At 42.1% G+C, this 12,110-nt stretch overlaps 1 protein-coding gene across 6 annotated transcripts in view; it reads left to right on the top strand.

Annotated features, from left to right (window-relative positions):
* LOC138108053 (collagen alpha-2(I) chain-like) overlaps positions 1-12,110 on the top strand; it is a 70,893-nt gene that overhangs the window by 9,987 nt on the left and 48,796 nt on the right. For 2 of the 6 annotated variants that reach the window (XM_069010143.1, XM_069010141.1), the window contains exon 2: positions 10,351-10,490. The exons of the other annotated variants lie outside the window; for them this stretch is intronic. The gene's annotated coding sequence lies outside the window, so the exon portion shown is untranslated. The remainder of the gene's footprint in view (positions 1-10,350; positions 10,491-12,110) is intronic. 6 annotated transcript variants of the gene reach the window in all.

Genomic DNA, 12,110 nt, shown 5'->3' with positions numbered 1-12,110 from the left:
CAGGGAGCCTGTGTGTGGGAAGGGAGCAAATAGAGATCGTGTAATTTGGTCTCTTTCCACAGTTCGAACAGTTGCCTGAATGGTATTTTTATTGCTTGGCCATGAGTAGTAAATACTTTTTTTTTTTCCTGTGTAGCAGTGTCCTATCTGACTTGTGGAGCTCCAGTTTCAAAAACAGCTCTTAGGGTTTCAAGGGCAGCTTTGTGTGTGTGGGAAACTGTGCATTTGTGAGGAGATAGGAAACAAGGATTTGGAAGAGGGAAAATTTGTTTGTGGATTACTGTTTCTTGACAGACAACTGTAGTTAAAAGAAAAAGCTGATAGTTTTAGGTGCAAATGAAGTGCAGGATTTGTTTCTACCTGGTTCATGTCCTTGTCTTAGGGAAGACTTCTTGCTTTGTGGGTGTCCTCTTTGCCTTGTCTAGTAGGCTCAGAAGATAAGTTAAATATTCTCCCTCAGTGTTGTCAACAGCCTGGTTGTTATGTTGCTCTCCTGAAAGGTGAGGGGATATGGGTGTGAATCCCTTCATGCAGAGGGCGTGAATGCAGTGACCACTACTAGCATGTTACTCAAATTTTGCCATTTTGTAGGACAGTTTTCACCATTGGAGAGACGACAGTGAAATGCTTCTGCTTGTAAAAGAACCCAGCTCCTATAGATAGTAACATATTAATAGCTAATTCACTACAAAAATGTTGATGCAACATCTGAGTGCAGATTTGAGAAATATTTTTCTTGGGTACTTCTTTTTTACTTTAAGGGTTTTAAAATTATCTCCTCCCCGCCTCTGAAGCCAGAGTATGAAAAAAGTCAGTGCTCCTGTGAGAGGGCAGATCTTCAGCCCTTAAGGCCCAGGCTCTTTTGGATTTTGGTGTCTGGCTTGGACTTGTGAATGCTGTTCTGTGAGCTGAATACCTCAGCAGGATGGGGCAGTGCCAAGTGTTGCCTCACTGCAACTACATCTGTCTTTTGACTGCTGTGGATTCAGGCCCTTATCTTAATTTATATGTGTTGTGATGCAGGTGCTTTTGCACAACAAAAACCTTTTTGTGAGGGGAGATAAAGTACTGAGGTTGGGACTATAATGTGCACTCTCTGTGGGTCGTTGTTTAAATTCTTTAGAAAAAGTAGGCAATGCAAAATCTAACAGAAGGATAAAGCAATGTTGACACAAAGTGTGGGTTCAACACAGTATCTTATGTGCAGCCAGCAATTAATCCAAGGTAAGAATGTTAGCACACAGGCAGGTTTGAACTTGGATTTAATTGTGCATTTACAGTGACTTCTCAGCAGTTGTGTTCACTTGGAGTAAGATTTGGGTCACACACAAAGGAAACACGGGTAGGCCAGCATGGATCCTTGTGGGTCCCTTCCAACTCAGCATATTCTGTGATTCTGTCTTTGATTATTCATCTGCTGAATACTTTTTCTGCCTTCCCTTGTGTACATGCCAGGATGCTGCACACTGTAACTCACCCTTGTGTGAGGCCAGCCTTGTATTACTCATGTCGTTTCCTCTTCTTTCAACAACCCCCTGTTGATTTATTCCTTGCCCTTCTCAAGGCTGAGTTACCCTTGACAGGTGCTGCAGGAGGGATGGAAACTCATGGTACGAGAGATACTGCATTAAAAGTCTTAAGTTTTACAAGCAGAGAGTTGCATGGCTTAAAAGGAGTCTCAGACTGTCCTGTATCAGAAAGTTTTCTCACGGTCGTTTAATTACTTCTTTGTTTCTTTCCACACTTTTGCTGTGCTATCTTCAAGCCTCTTTGATGTTGGATCAGAACTAAACTTCAGACCTCTGTTGGTAGGGAAGAGGTGAACAGCTACTGACTCACAATAATGCCTCTTCACCTAGGCTTATCTATATGTCTGTTCTGTGTGTTCACTGTGGACTAAAGCTGTGAGCTCAGCTCCAGGGAGCTTACTGAATTGTCTCAGAGTGGTGCTGCTGGGAAGCTCTCTGTGGAAAGAGGCAAATGGGATGTCACCAGGGAGCTGCTGCAAGATGGAGCGGGGGAGGGGGAAATAGAAAAATAAGGTTGATGTGAAGAGGAGTAGACAGGAGCTTAGGGACATGGCACAACAACAAAATACCTCAGTCTGTGGCATGGTTCCATTTCTCTCTTATAAATCTTGCACTGCAGACACAATTCTCAGTAGCATCATCTTGCCTCTAGAGAACATGAGCACCTGCACCATCTGTCAGCCTTGTCCTCTCTGAGGCGGGAGAGCGCTGTGCTGCTCGCTGGTACGTCGGGTGCACATTCATCTGAAACCAAAGCATAATCAGAGCCTTTTCCCCCTGCTGCTTTTGACAGAACTGTAAAGGTTTGCTTTGCTTCTCTGCTCAGGATCCTTCAAATGTTGGATTTAAAAATGAGAGGAGAACTGGCATGGGTGCCATTACTGCTACTGATTTTAAGTTTCTCTCTTTAGTCCTCTCACTTGCAAAACACTGTCAGTGCCGTAAGGTATTATTGCTGTGGTTCTTTGCCCCAGGCAATGTTGCTGCTTCATAGTTGGAGGGTGAGGGCTGCCAGGTGGGTGCCAAGGCTGCCTTCCACTGTTCTCCACACAGCGAGTGCCTGCAGGCCTTTCTGCAGGTGGGAACCACCAGATTAATGCATGTTTGCTCGTGTCCTTGGTAGCAAAGGATTACTTGCAATGAAAGCAGGATTCTTCCCACTGCGAGCAATGTGCCTCCTGAGCAGTGCTTTGGTGTTTAACCAGTGAGATGGATTTTACAACTAAGCTGGAGGAGGAAGTAGTGGCACTTTATGCTTGTGTTTTGTTGTGTTTTTTTCTTTTAACAAAACCAAGCTTCTTTTTATGTATCAGTCATTTTTATTGTACTGTCATTTTGCTTGTTGTCACATCTGTCTCATTTTGCTGCTTATTAGATACACACTAGATATTCACTGACTTTCAAAATCAATCACTGGCATTCTTGAGATTTCATAGCAACAAATTGTAACAGAGAGAGGGAAAAAGGATGTAATGCAGGAATAATGTTAGTAATGCCAGGTATTTCTGTGGGATGGCAACTTTTTTTTGCAGTTGTCGGTCTCCTGCAAACAAGAAAGATGTGGTCAGACTTCATCTCAAATAGCACTTGGTAGGGGCAAGTGAATGTGTGTGTTAAGTGTTCTGTGTTGCCTCTTGACCTCTGGTGAGGGAGCTTGTGCCACCTCACAAGCATCGCCACAAGAGCTATGGCTTGTATGATTTGGATTGAGAGGATGCTTTCTGTAAGGTCTGTTTCTTGGAATGGCACTTAGAAACTTGGTGAGCCCAGAAAGGTATCAGGCTTAGTCAGAGTTGGATGCTGAGCATTTGATAGTCTAGAATAAACCAAAAAACCCAAACATGTTGCAGATAGAATATGCTAAATAACATAAGATTTTTCTGTATCTGGTACATGAATACTTTAATTCCTCAAGCCAGATCTGAGGTCATGGGCCAGGGCAGAACAAAGAGCTGGTCTGTTTTATGTTCCTGCAACTAAAAACCCATTCCAACCCAGACCTCGAAAATCAGAGCACTTCAGGTGCTTATCCTGAACCTGCATGTTTTTCTTGCCTGGAATACCTGCCATTTCCTAAAGCTTAGAGAGAGTTTGACAGATACCTTCTTCTGTCAGGCAGTGCAGCTCTTCCAGAGTCTAATTTTAGCGAGACATTAATGAAACTTTTTAAAAAACTCTGTGGATTTCTTTTGGTTTTTTGTGGTTTTTTTTGGTCTGTGCTCATAAGAATTGCTTTGATTCTTTGATATCCCAATAAAATTCTGGGTGTTTTTAAATGTGCAAGAGACACTCAACCAATTGATATAGTTTGCTTCTTTGTATCAAAACTTTGAGCGAGTCTTGCATACCTGTGAGCCACCAGAGCCATTGTTCTGCCATAGGCCATCCCTCCAGACCTCCAGGTTTGTCCGTGTCCTGCAGGTTATGAGTCACAGCTGCATACCTGCTATGGATGTCCCTGATACATTAATTGCATCACACATGGAACAAGAAACCTTGCGTTTCAGAAGGGTTTATAGGTTGTTTATGACATTTTTGTGGTTTTCTGGTGCAGCCTGTAGGATTTTGGCTGTCCAGTTATGTTTTCTACAGCAGAAGATTGTGTCTGCGGAGTGTTAACTTGTCAGTAAGGATGCACAACTTCCACTCCAGTTTACTGGAGATGTCTGAGAACCAGATGCATGTTCTTGGTGTTTAAGTGTTTATATGTAGTGTGGGTAAGTGTGTTATGGCCAGCCATATTCTAGCTTCATTCTTGATTTGAATGATGTATTGGCAAAGACAATCCAGAAAGTATCCATTGCCACAATTGCACAGCTTCTCTGTTGTGGCACCAATTTATCTGAGTACAGAATAACCACAGAAGGGGACTATCAAAGATGGCAGAGAGGATAAATGTCAAATCAGCATTTACTGAGGAAGATGAAGAAGATGTGATGAAACAGGCCCTAATGGATCAGGTAATGTCCTTATGGAAGGCTACCTGGTAACAGACAGCACTGAATTTTAGGACTTCTGATCAAGTCACAAGAAATCATTCAGTTGCCCAAGGGCTGGTATTCCCTTTTTAGTACCCAATAGAGTTTCTGTATTGGTGGAGCACCTTGGTTTAACTGGTAAGAGAATGGATCCTGACACAGTTGTGGTTACTCTACAGGCATCTTTCATGAATTTGTTTATGTCTATGTGGGCAAGAGCAAAACTTGATTATATAGCCTAAAATGCTGAAGGCAGTCTTCAAAAAAACCTCCCACATACTAAGGGAAATTAGATTTTTAGGTGTGGTGTTTTGCTGTCACTGTGCTGCAGTGCCCATTGTTTTCATCAGCTACCAGGGGAGAGTCTGTACAGGGAGGCGGGCAAGGAGTTCTTTGGCAATTTTCAGTATAGAGTATTTCCCTGTGCATCAAATGGGAGTCCACCCTGGTTAGCCTAGACATTAGAGGGGTGGTATTCAACGGTATTTGCATAATGGCATATGAAAATATGTGCTATGTTGGAAGACTCTTTCAAGAAAGCTTTTGTAGGGACTGTTGTGGGATACTCTCAATATTTTCTTACTGCTCTAATGTTTTCTGCACCAGGGTGCAGTTTGACGCAGCTGGGTCTCAGCTCATGCCTTCCTGATAACTGAAAGAGGTTTGTTTTTACTTCAGGAACCATCATGTCACTTGCAGGACAGTGCATGCCAGTAGTGTGACAACTGTAATTCTGTGGTGCCAGAGACAGTAATTGTACACAGCTGGAAAGACACCTTGTGTTCAAACTTGTTAGCAGGGCATGTTGAGATGGACATGGGGCAATGGTTGCAAACTGAAGGAGGGTCAATTTAGATTAGATATAGGAGGAATTCTTTTACAAAGAGGGTAGTGAAACACTGGAACATATTGCCCAGAGAAGTGGTGGATGTCCCATCCCTGGAAACATTCCAGGTCAGGCTAGACTGAGCTCTGAGCAACCTGGGCTAGTTGAAGACGTCCCTCCTCATAGCAGTGGGCTTGGACAAAGTGACCTTTAAAGGTCCCTCCCAACCCGGACCATTCTATGATTCTACAATTCCACTGGTAGTTTGAATGTACTTTTTCCTCAGAAGGTTAGATCTTATGGCTTTTCTTTTCCTCCTTTTACTGTATCTTTGGCCATACCTCACTGTTTGGCATATTCTACAGCAGAAATGGCTTCTCTGTGCATGAAGGCATCCAAACTCCCGGAGGCTCGGGCATTATATGGAAACAAGCGTCTCCCAAAGCCCTTGTACGGACTGCAGGGCCCGGGCAGGCAGCGGGCCCAAGGACACTCAGGTCAACGTTGCCATCTACTGGGGCTCTTTAGGAGTTGCCAGTTGCCAACAGCTGGCAAATCCTGCATTCCTGCGCTTGTAGTCTGGGGTTGGAAATTGTGCGGATATTGGTGTGCATATGCCAGCAGCTAAAAAATACAAGCCTCCCTCCCAGGTCCGTTTAAGATGAGTTTAGAGAAAAGAGGCTTCCAGAAGCTGGGGAAGGAAAAGGGTCCTTAGACTAAATCTGCTGTTGCCTTCTCCTTTCCCCAGGAAAAAAGCCACCACTGCTGTGGACATTTGCTTCAAGCAGTTACTACTGCCCTGTACTTTATGATACTTGTGAAGTATTCTGTAAAAGGTGGTTTTGCTCACATTCACTGCTCTGTACCCTAAATGTCTCAACTGCCAATTTAGCCAACCCATACTTGCATCAAATAGAAGTGTTAGTATGTTTGTATGTTAGTATGTTTGTGCCCTATTGATCCCTAGCACTCTGAGGAAAGTTAAGCATCATCTTATTTGTTGCATTAATTAAATTTGTTTAACCGTATAATGCAGGTAGATTTCTTAGGTGTATATCAAAGACTAGTCTGTCTCTTCCGTTTTAAAGATAAACACAATAAAACATGTATGTGAAATGGCATTTCAAAGGGCTTATTATTTAAACAGTTTCAACTTGCTAAACAGCTTGAGCTCCTTTAGCTTTTCCTTTTATATTCCATCTATCCAGGATGGAGATATAAATATATATATATATTTAAAAGATGAAAAATACCCGTTTTTAACAAAAAAAATAAAAATCTGCCAAGTGTAAATTAGTTAGCGAGACTTCCCCTTTCTCCCATCCACTCAAGTGCCACCTTAAAATGTAATAGGATCTCTACAGGCAGAGAAATGCTGTTTATGGTCCTGGGACTTGCTGAATAAGGAAGTTCAAAAGCAGAGAATTCAGATCTCAGTCTCTGTTTTTAGCATCACCGAAAATCTTGAACTGCAAAAGGAGAAAAAAGTGTGAAGTTGAGGAGCGGGAGGATGTTGGGAAGAGGGGGTAGCCAATATTTATGTATGAAATTCTTTGAATTACAAGAAGAAATTTTTTCTCAGAAAGATTTTATTTATATTTTCCTCTGAGAACTTTCTTGGTGCAGGAAAGGATTTTCTTTCTCCAATTCAGCTACAACAGACCACTTAGTACTGAGGGCTAGGACTATTAAGGTGCAACTTCAGCATAGATGCATATACTTTTCAACAATTCATGCATTATCATAGTAACTTGAAGGTTTAAAAGCAGAAAAGAATGACTGCACAAAAAGCACAATAAAAACAAAATAAATCAGGTGAAAGGAAGGCTGTTTGTAACAGTAACTACAAGAGAAATTGTTTTTTCCAATGATAGGTGCAAAACATGAGATATTAAACCCACTTTTCTAGTTATACAGTCACTGAAAAAACCTAGTAAGAAATGTGATTTGTTTTGTTTTATTGTTTTACTTTGGTATATGCATAAATTCCCAAATAAATAATATAAATAAAATAAGATCTTTTAGTAACAGACAGAATTAAATTGCTGTCCCTAGAAACTGCAGACAACCCAGCAATCTCCAAACAGTTTTTATAGCTTGCAATTCACCAAATGCCAATTGTGGAAATCTCCTTCCTGTCTGTCACTCAGGTTGCTAACAGTGACATCCTTTTATGGACTCTTACCCTTTGCAGTTGCTATTCTTTTTTTTTTTTTTTTTCCCTCAGAAGAGGAGAAAGCCTTCCAAAACTTTCTTGGGTTTTGCCATATTTTCAGGAAACACTGGGGAACAATCCTGCCTAGATTGTGAATGTGAAATAACACATTTAGTTTGGTGACTTGCCAGTCCCCAAAATCCCTGTGGGTATCAATATCTAAATGTTAGGAGATTTTGTACAGGTTTTGTAGGTTTGGTCTGTCAGCTTGGTTGTACAACAGCTTTGCTACATGGTAAGAATTCTCCCCCATATTTGAATCAGAGTTTTTGCTCCTGATGGTGTTATTTTGTTTAGCTATGGATTTCCACATGCTGTCTTGGACTGTTATTGCCCTGCTTGTGATTATGTTTTTACACAATGTTGTTAAGCTGGCTCGCTGACAGGAATATAGTCAGAGCTGTGAGCTGAATTCTGTTCCTTTACTAATAACTAGTCTGCAGGCAGAGAGACTTCTCATCCTCTCCGCTCTCTCATGTGCTGAGGCTTCTGTCAGCGTGAGGATTTTGTGGTGAGGTGCCCCACTGCCTCTTAGCAAAGCTTTCCCTGGAGTATCCTCCTTTCTTTACACTATTTATTCCTCCAGCAGGGTCAGTGAAGACATGAACGTGTTGGTCTCTGGAACAGATGCCACAAATCAGTCTAGCACTTCTTTCTAATTTTAATGGAGATGAGCTACTCGTTGTAATTTCTTGAATCTCTCATTTAGGATGTAGAGAGACCATAAATCTTAAAGCAACCAACATTCCCAGATCCCACACTTTGAAGTGAATGGGAGCTCCTGGGTCATCAGCACTTTTCGGAAACAAGCTGCTTAACTAGGTGTCCGAAGCCATTACAGTCTTTTCTTTTTTTCTTTCTGAGAACGTTGGTCTCAATATTTGAGGGAATATACAACAAAAAGGTTGCACAGTGTGAGCAAACTCAGTGAACAGCCTCAGGCAAAGCTGTTGGATACTGTAGTATCCAAACTCAGCAATCCTGAGTGCCCTGCCAAGAGTTTGGCTTGAAGATTACATTACATTTATTATTAGATTTTGTTTGGTGGGAGGGATTTGGGGTGGTTTTTGTTGCTTTCAACACTATTATTAAAAAAACCAAAACAAAACCAAGAAAACCTAACCCAAATATCAGTCTTGCTGTGTTGGGTTTTTTTTGGTTGGTTGGTGGGTTTTTTGGGTTTTTGCCTTTTTTTTTTTGGGGGGGGGGGTCTTTTAGTTGGTTTGGTTATTGTTTGTATGTGTTTCTTTAAGTTTCTGTACTTTTCATTCCGTATCTTACATCTTCTCCTTTGAAAACTTACTCTTACTTGGATATGGTGTGGGATAGTCTGAACAATTGCTATAAACATCTGCTAAAAGATGTTTCTCTGTGGAGTATAACATAGCTAAATGTATGCAATATATTATTATGTTCTTATTCTTGCTTCCTCCTCTTTGTCTTTAGTTGAAAATTCAGTTTAACTCCATAGTGTCTATAGATGAATGAGTTAATCAAGCTGTGTGCTGTTACTTGAATTAGAGACTGTTTTTAAAGAATAAGTACAATTTTTCCTGTACATAAACTACGTAGGCAATAAACTGAAACATAGATGAAAAAACTGACCAATTTCTGAAAAATCCTTGCAAGTCAGTTCGGAAAGAAGGGGAAGAAACATGAAGGTAGTCCTATGGCTTATCATCCATTAATGGATCATATCTTGGCACAAGTGTTTACATTTACCTCAGGTAAACTCTTCAGCCTGTGTTGGCTGACTCTTGAGGGTTGACTCATCCTGGCAGCAGCCTTCAGCAGCCTGGCTTCTTGTAGTAGCCCATGTGGTGTGGGACTCATGTTTTAATGGCACAGCTACACTTCTGTGACAGCACTTTTGTGGTGATCTCATTGTGGGCAGGTGCTTGTATTTTGTATTGGGGGGTTATTCTGTCCAAACAATCTTGTACTGGGACCACAGTGGCACTGTAGTCTGGGGGGCTCACAGGTGCCCAAGCACTGCAAAGAAGTAGGTAAGAGCTGAACTACCCTAGTGGAGGAGGTGAGGGGCATTCCCTGTGCTGGAAGTGTGGTGCTCTGCTATTGCTTGTAGCCCTGTAGCATTATTTGTGTGTTGGGTCTTTGACAGGCTGAAGCAGAGCCATCAGCAGTCTGAGTTCCCCCTTTGTGTCCACATGATCTGGAGCTTTACTAAGTGGAGGACCCATGCTGAGCAGCCTGTTCCTGAAGGACTGTGCCATGGATCCATGCTGAAGCAGTTCATGAAGAACTGCCGCCCAGGAGAAGGGCTTACCTTGGAGGAGTTAGTGGAGGACTGTGTCCTGTGGAAGGGACCATGCTGGAGCAGGGGAAGAGTGTGAGGGGCCCTCCCCATAAGGAGGAAGAATTGGAAGAAACAGCATGTGATGAACTGACCACAACCCCCACTCCCCAACCAGGAGTAAAGTTAAGCCCAGGAAGAATAGGGGGTTGGGGGAAAGGTGTTTTTAAGATTTGGTTCTATCTGCCATTATCCTACTCTGATCTGACTGGTAAAAAAGTTTAACTCATTTCCCCAAACAAGTCTGTTTTTCCGTGACAGTGGGAGAATCTCTCCGTGTCCTTATTTTGACCCATTGCTGTATTTTCTCTACCCTGTCCAGTAGAGGAGGAGAGTGATAGAGTGGCTTTTGTAGGCACCTGGCCTCTAACCAGGGTCAAACCACCTTACAGCCTGAGGACTCTGAAAAAAAAATTAAGCAAACCAAAACAGATATACGATTCTTCAGATATGTTGTCTGATCTTTCTTATGCTTTGTCTTTCCCCAGTTCACAGGATATTTGTTGCTGTTCCTGTCTTCAGACAAGCCTAGTCCTGACAGAGGGAGAATTGAAAAATCAAAGGAAAGACAGTCAGTGTAAGGCAAGAGAGAGAAAGTTCATTGCCTCTCACTGGCAGCCTTACAATGGTCAGTATAACATGTTTAACATCTGTGGGATATAGTAAGACAATTGAATAGATTTAGGATTTGGTTTTCTGTTTGAATGCTAGATTGAAATGTGAATGGTTGTCACAGAAAAAAAATTACATTTGTGGGTTTCACTTATCCACTACTCTGACAAGGGAAAAATGTACTTCCATGATGCAGGTGAAAGCAAGATTACTGTTGTAAACCTAAATAGCCCCAGATCAAACAAACTAAGTTGTTGTATCTTGGGGTTTCCTCTCTTTTTTTTTTTTTTCTTCTTTCTTTTTTATTTATTTATTCTTTATCCTAGAAAGAACAATACAGTTGCCAGTACTGCTCCCAGACCCTTTGAGATTCTTCTTCTGGGATGCTAAACTTTGTTTCCACTGCTAGAAAATGATTTGGAAAATGGACAGTTAGCCAACTTGCATTGTCCTGAGGTGCTGTGAAGTGAATTTGCCAAGGTTAGTTTCCTTGCTGACTTCATCATGTTGATCTCAGGGTAAATCAGCATCTCATCTTCCTAAAAGTAATGGGTTTTTATTACCTTGAGGTGGGCTTTGTATGTGGTTTATGCTGAGAGGGTTCTCGTGCTCTACAAACCAGTCCTGAGTGGGCTGATGGAGGGAGGAAGATGATGGTGAAGATGGCTTGCTTAGGTGTCAAAACTGGTGAGAGGCTGCAGAGCAGGACTCCGGTTCAGGCTAGTGATGGTAGGCTACACACAGTGTCCCTGAGGAGGTTTCTCAAATTTCCACAATGGAATTGTTGCAGCCACTCTGATATTTGGGGCCCTGGAAGCAATGATCAAAATTAACTTGTGTTTGCACAGAAATGGTGTCATTTCAGTTTTGATTGCAGGGTTGGCCATCACCTACAGATAATGCCTGTTTACTCATAGTTCAAATACCTTAGACCCTTCCCAAAAAGCATTCAGTGGATTCAGTTACTGCTAAAGTGATCGTTAGCAGCTGCCACATGTCAGAATTTGAACTGAGCCTGTCAAGGTTGACATGAATGTTTGGTAAGCCACTGGAAGAAAGCTGGCTTGATTTTACACATGTAGGAAGCTCTTAGGCAGAGTGTCATAAACGCTGTATGGATTTCAAGGATAGTGCTTGAACCAGGAAGACAAAATGGCTTTGGAGCATTGTCTGAACGGCACCTGAAGTGATGCAGGACAGCTGCCCAAGGACTGCATGCACGTGTGCCCTTCACATCTCACAGCCTGCAGTACAGAATGTGACCAGTAGCTAATTTATATGTGTTTTCTGTGTTACAGCAGCATGTTTATGTGCATGTATCTATGTGCTGGCCACATAACAATAAATAGATTGAGCTCTGGTTTATGGTTTGTCCTCTTTGTGAAGATTTAAATGTTCCTCTTTTGGCCCTGGCTCTTTAGGTCCTGCAGCTAGGAAGCTAAAATAGATTTGCAAGAGGTAATAAAAGTTGCTTGACTTGTTGCTATTTTTTCAGTGTCGCTGTAGCTGGGTACACAAGCATCAGGGCACAGCCTTCAAGACACTGTGACGGTCCCCTAGACCTCCTCCCTCTGTAAGAGAATCTGGTGCCTGAAGCTCTGAACCTTCCTACCTGTCTTCTCAAGGCTGGATTTCC

This window comes from Aphelocoma coerulescens, chromosome 3 (genome assembly GCF_041296385.1).
Source record: "Aphelocoma coerulescens isolate FSJ_1873_10779 chromosome 3, UR_Acoe_1.0, whole genome shotgun sequence".
In the NCBI taxonomy this organism is placed as follows: domain Eukaryota; kingdom Metazoa; phylum Chordata; class Aves; order Passeriformes; family Corvidae; genus Aphelocoma; species Aphelocoma coerulescens.
Note: the sequence above shows the minus strand (reverse complement) of the source record. Positions and strands in the feature narration are given on the sequence as shown.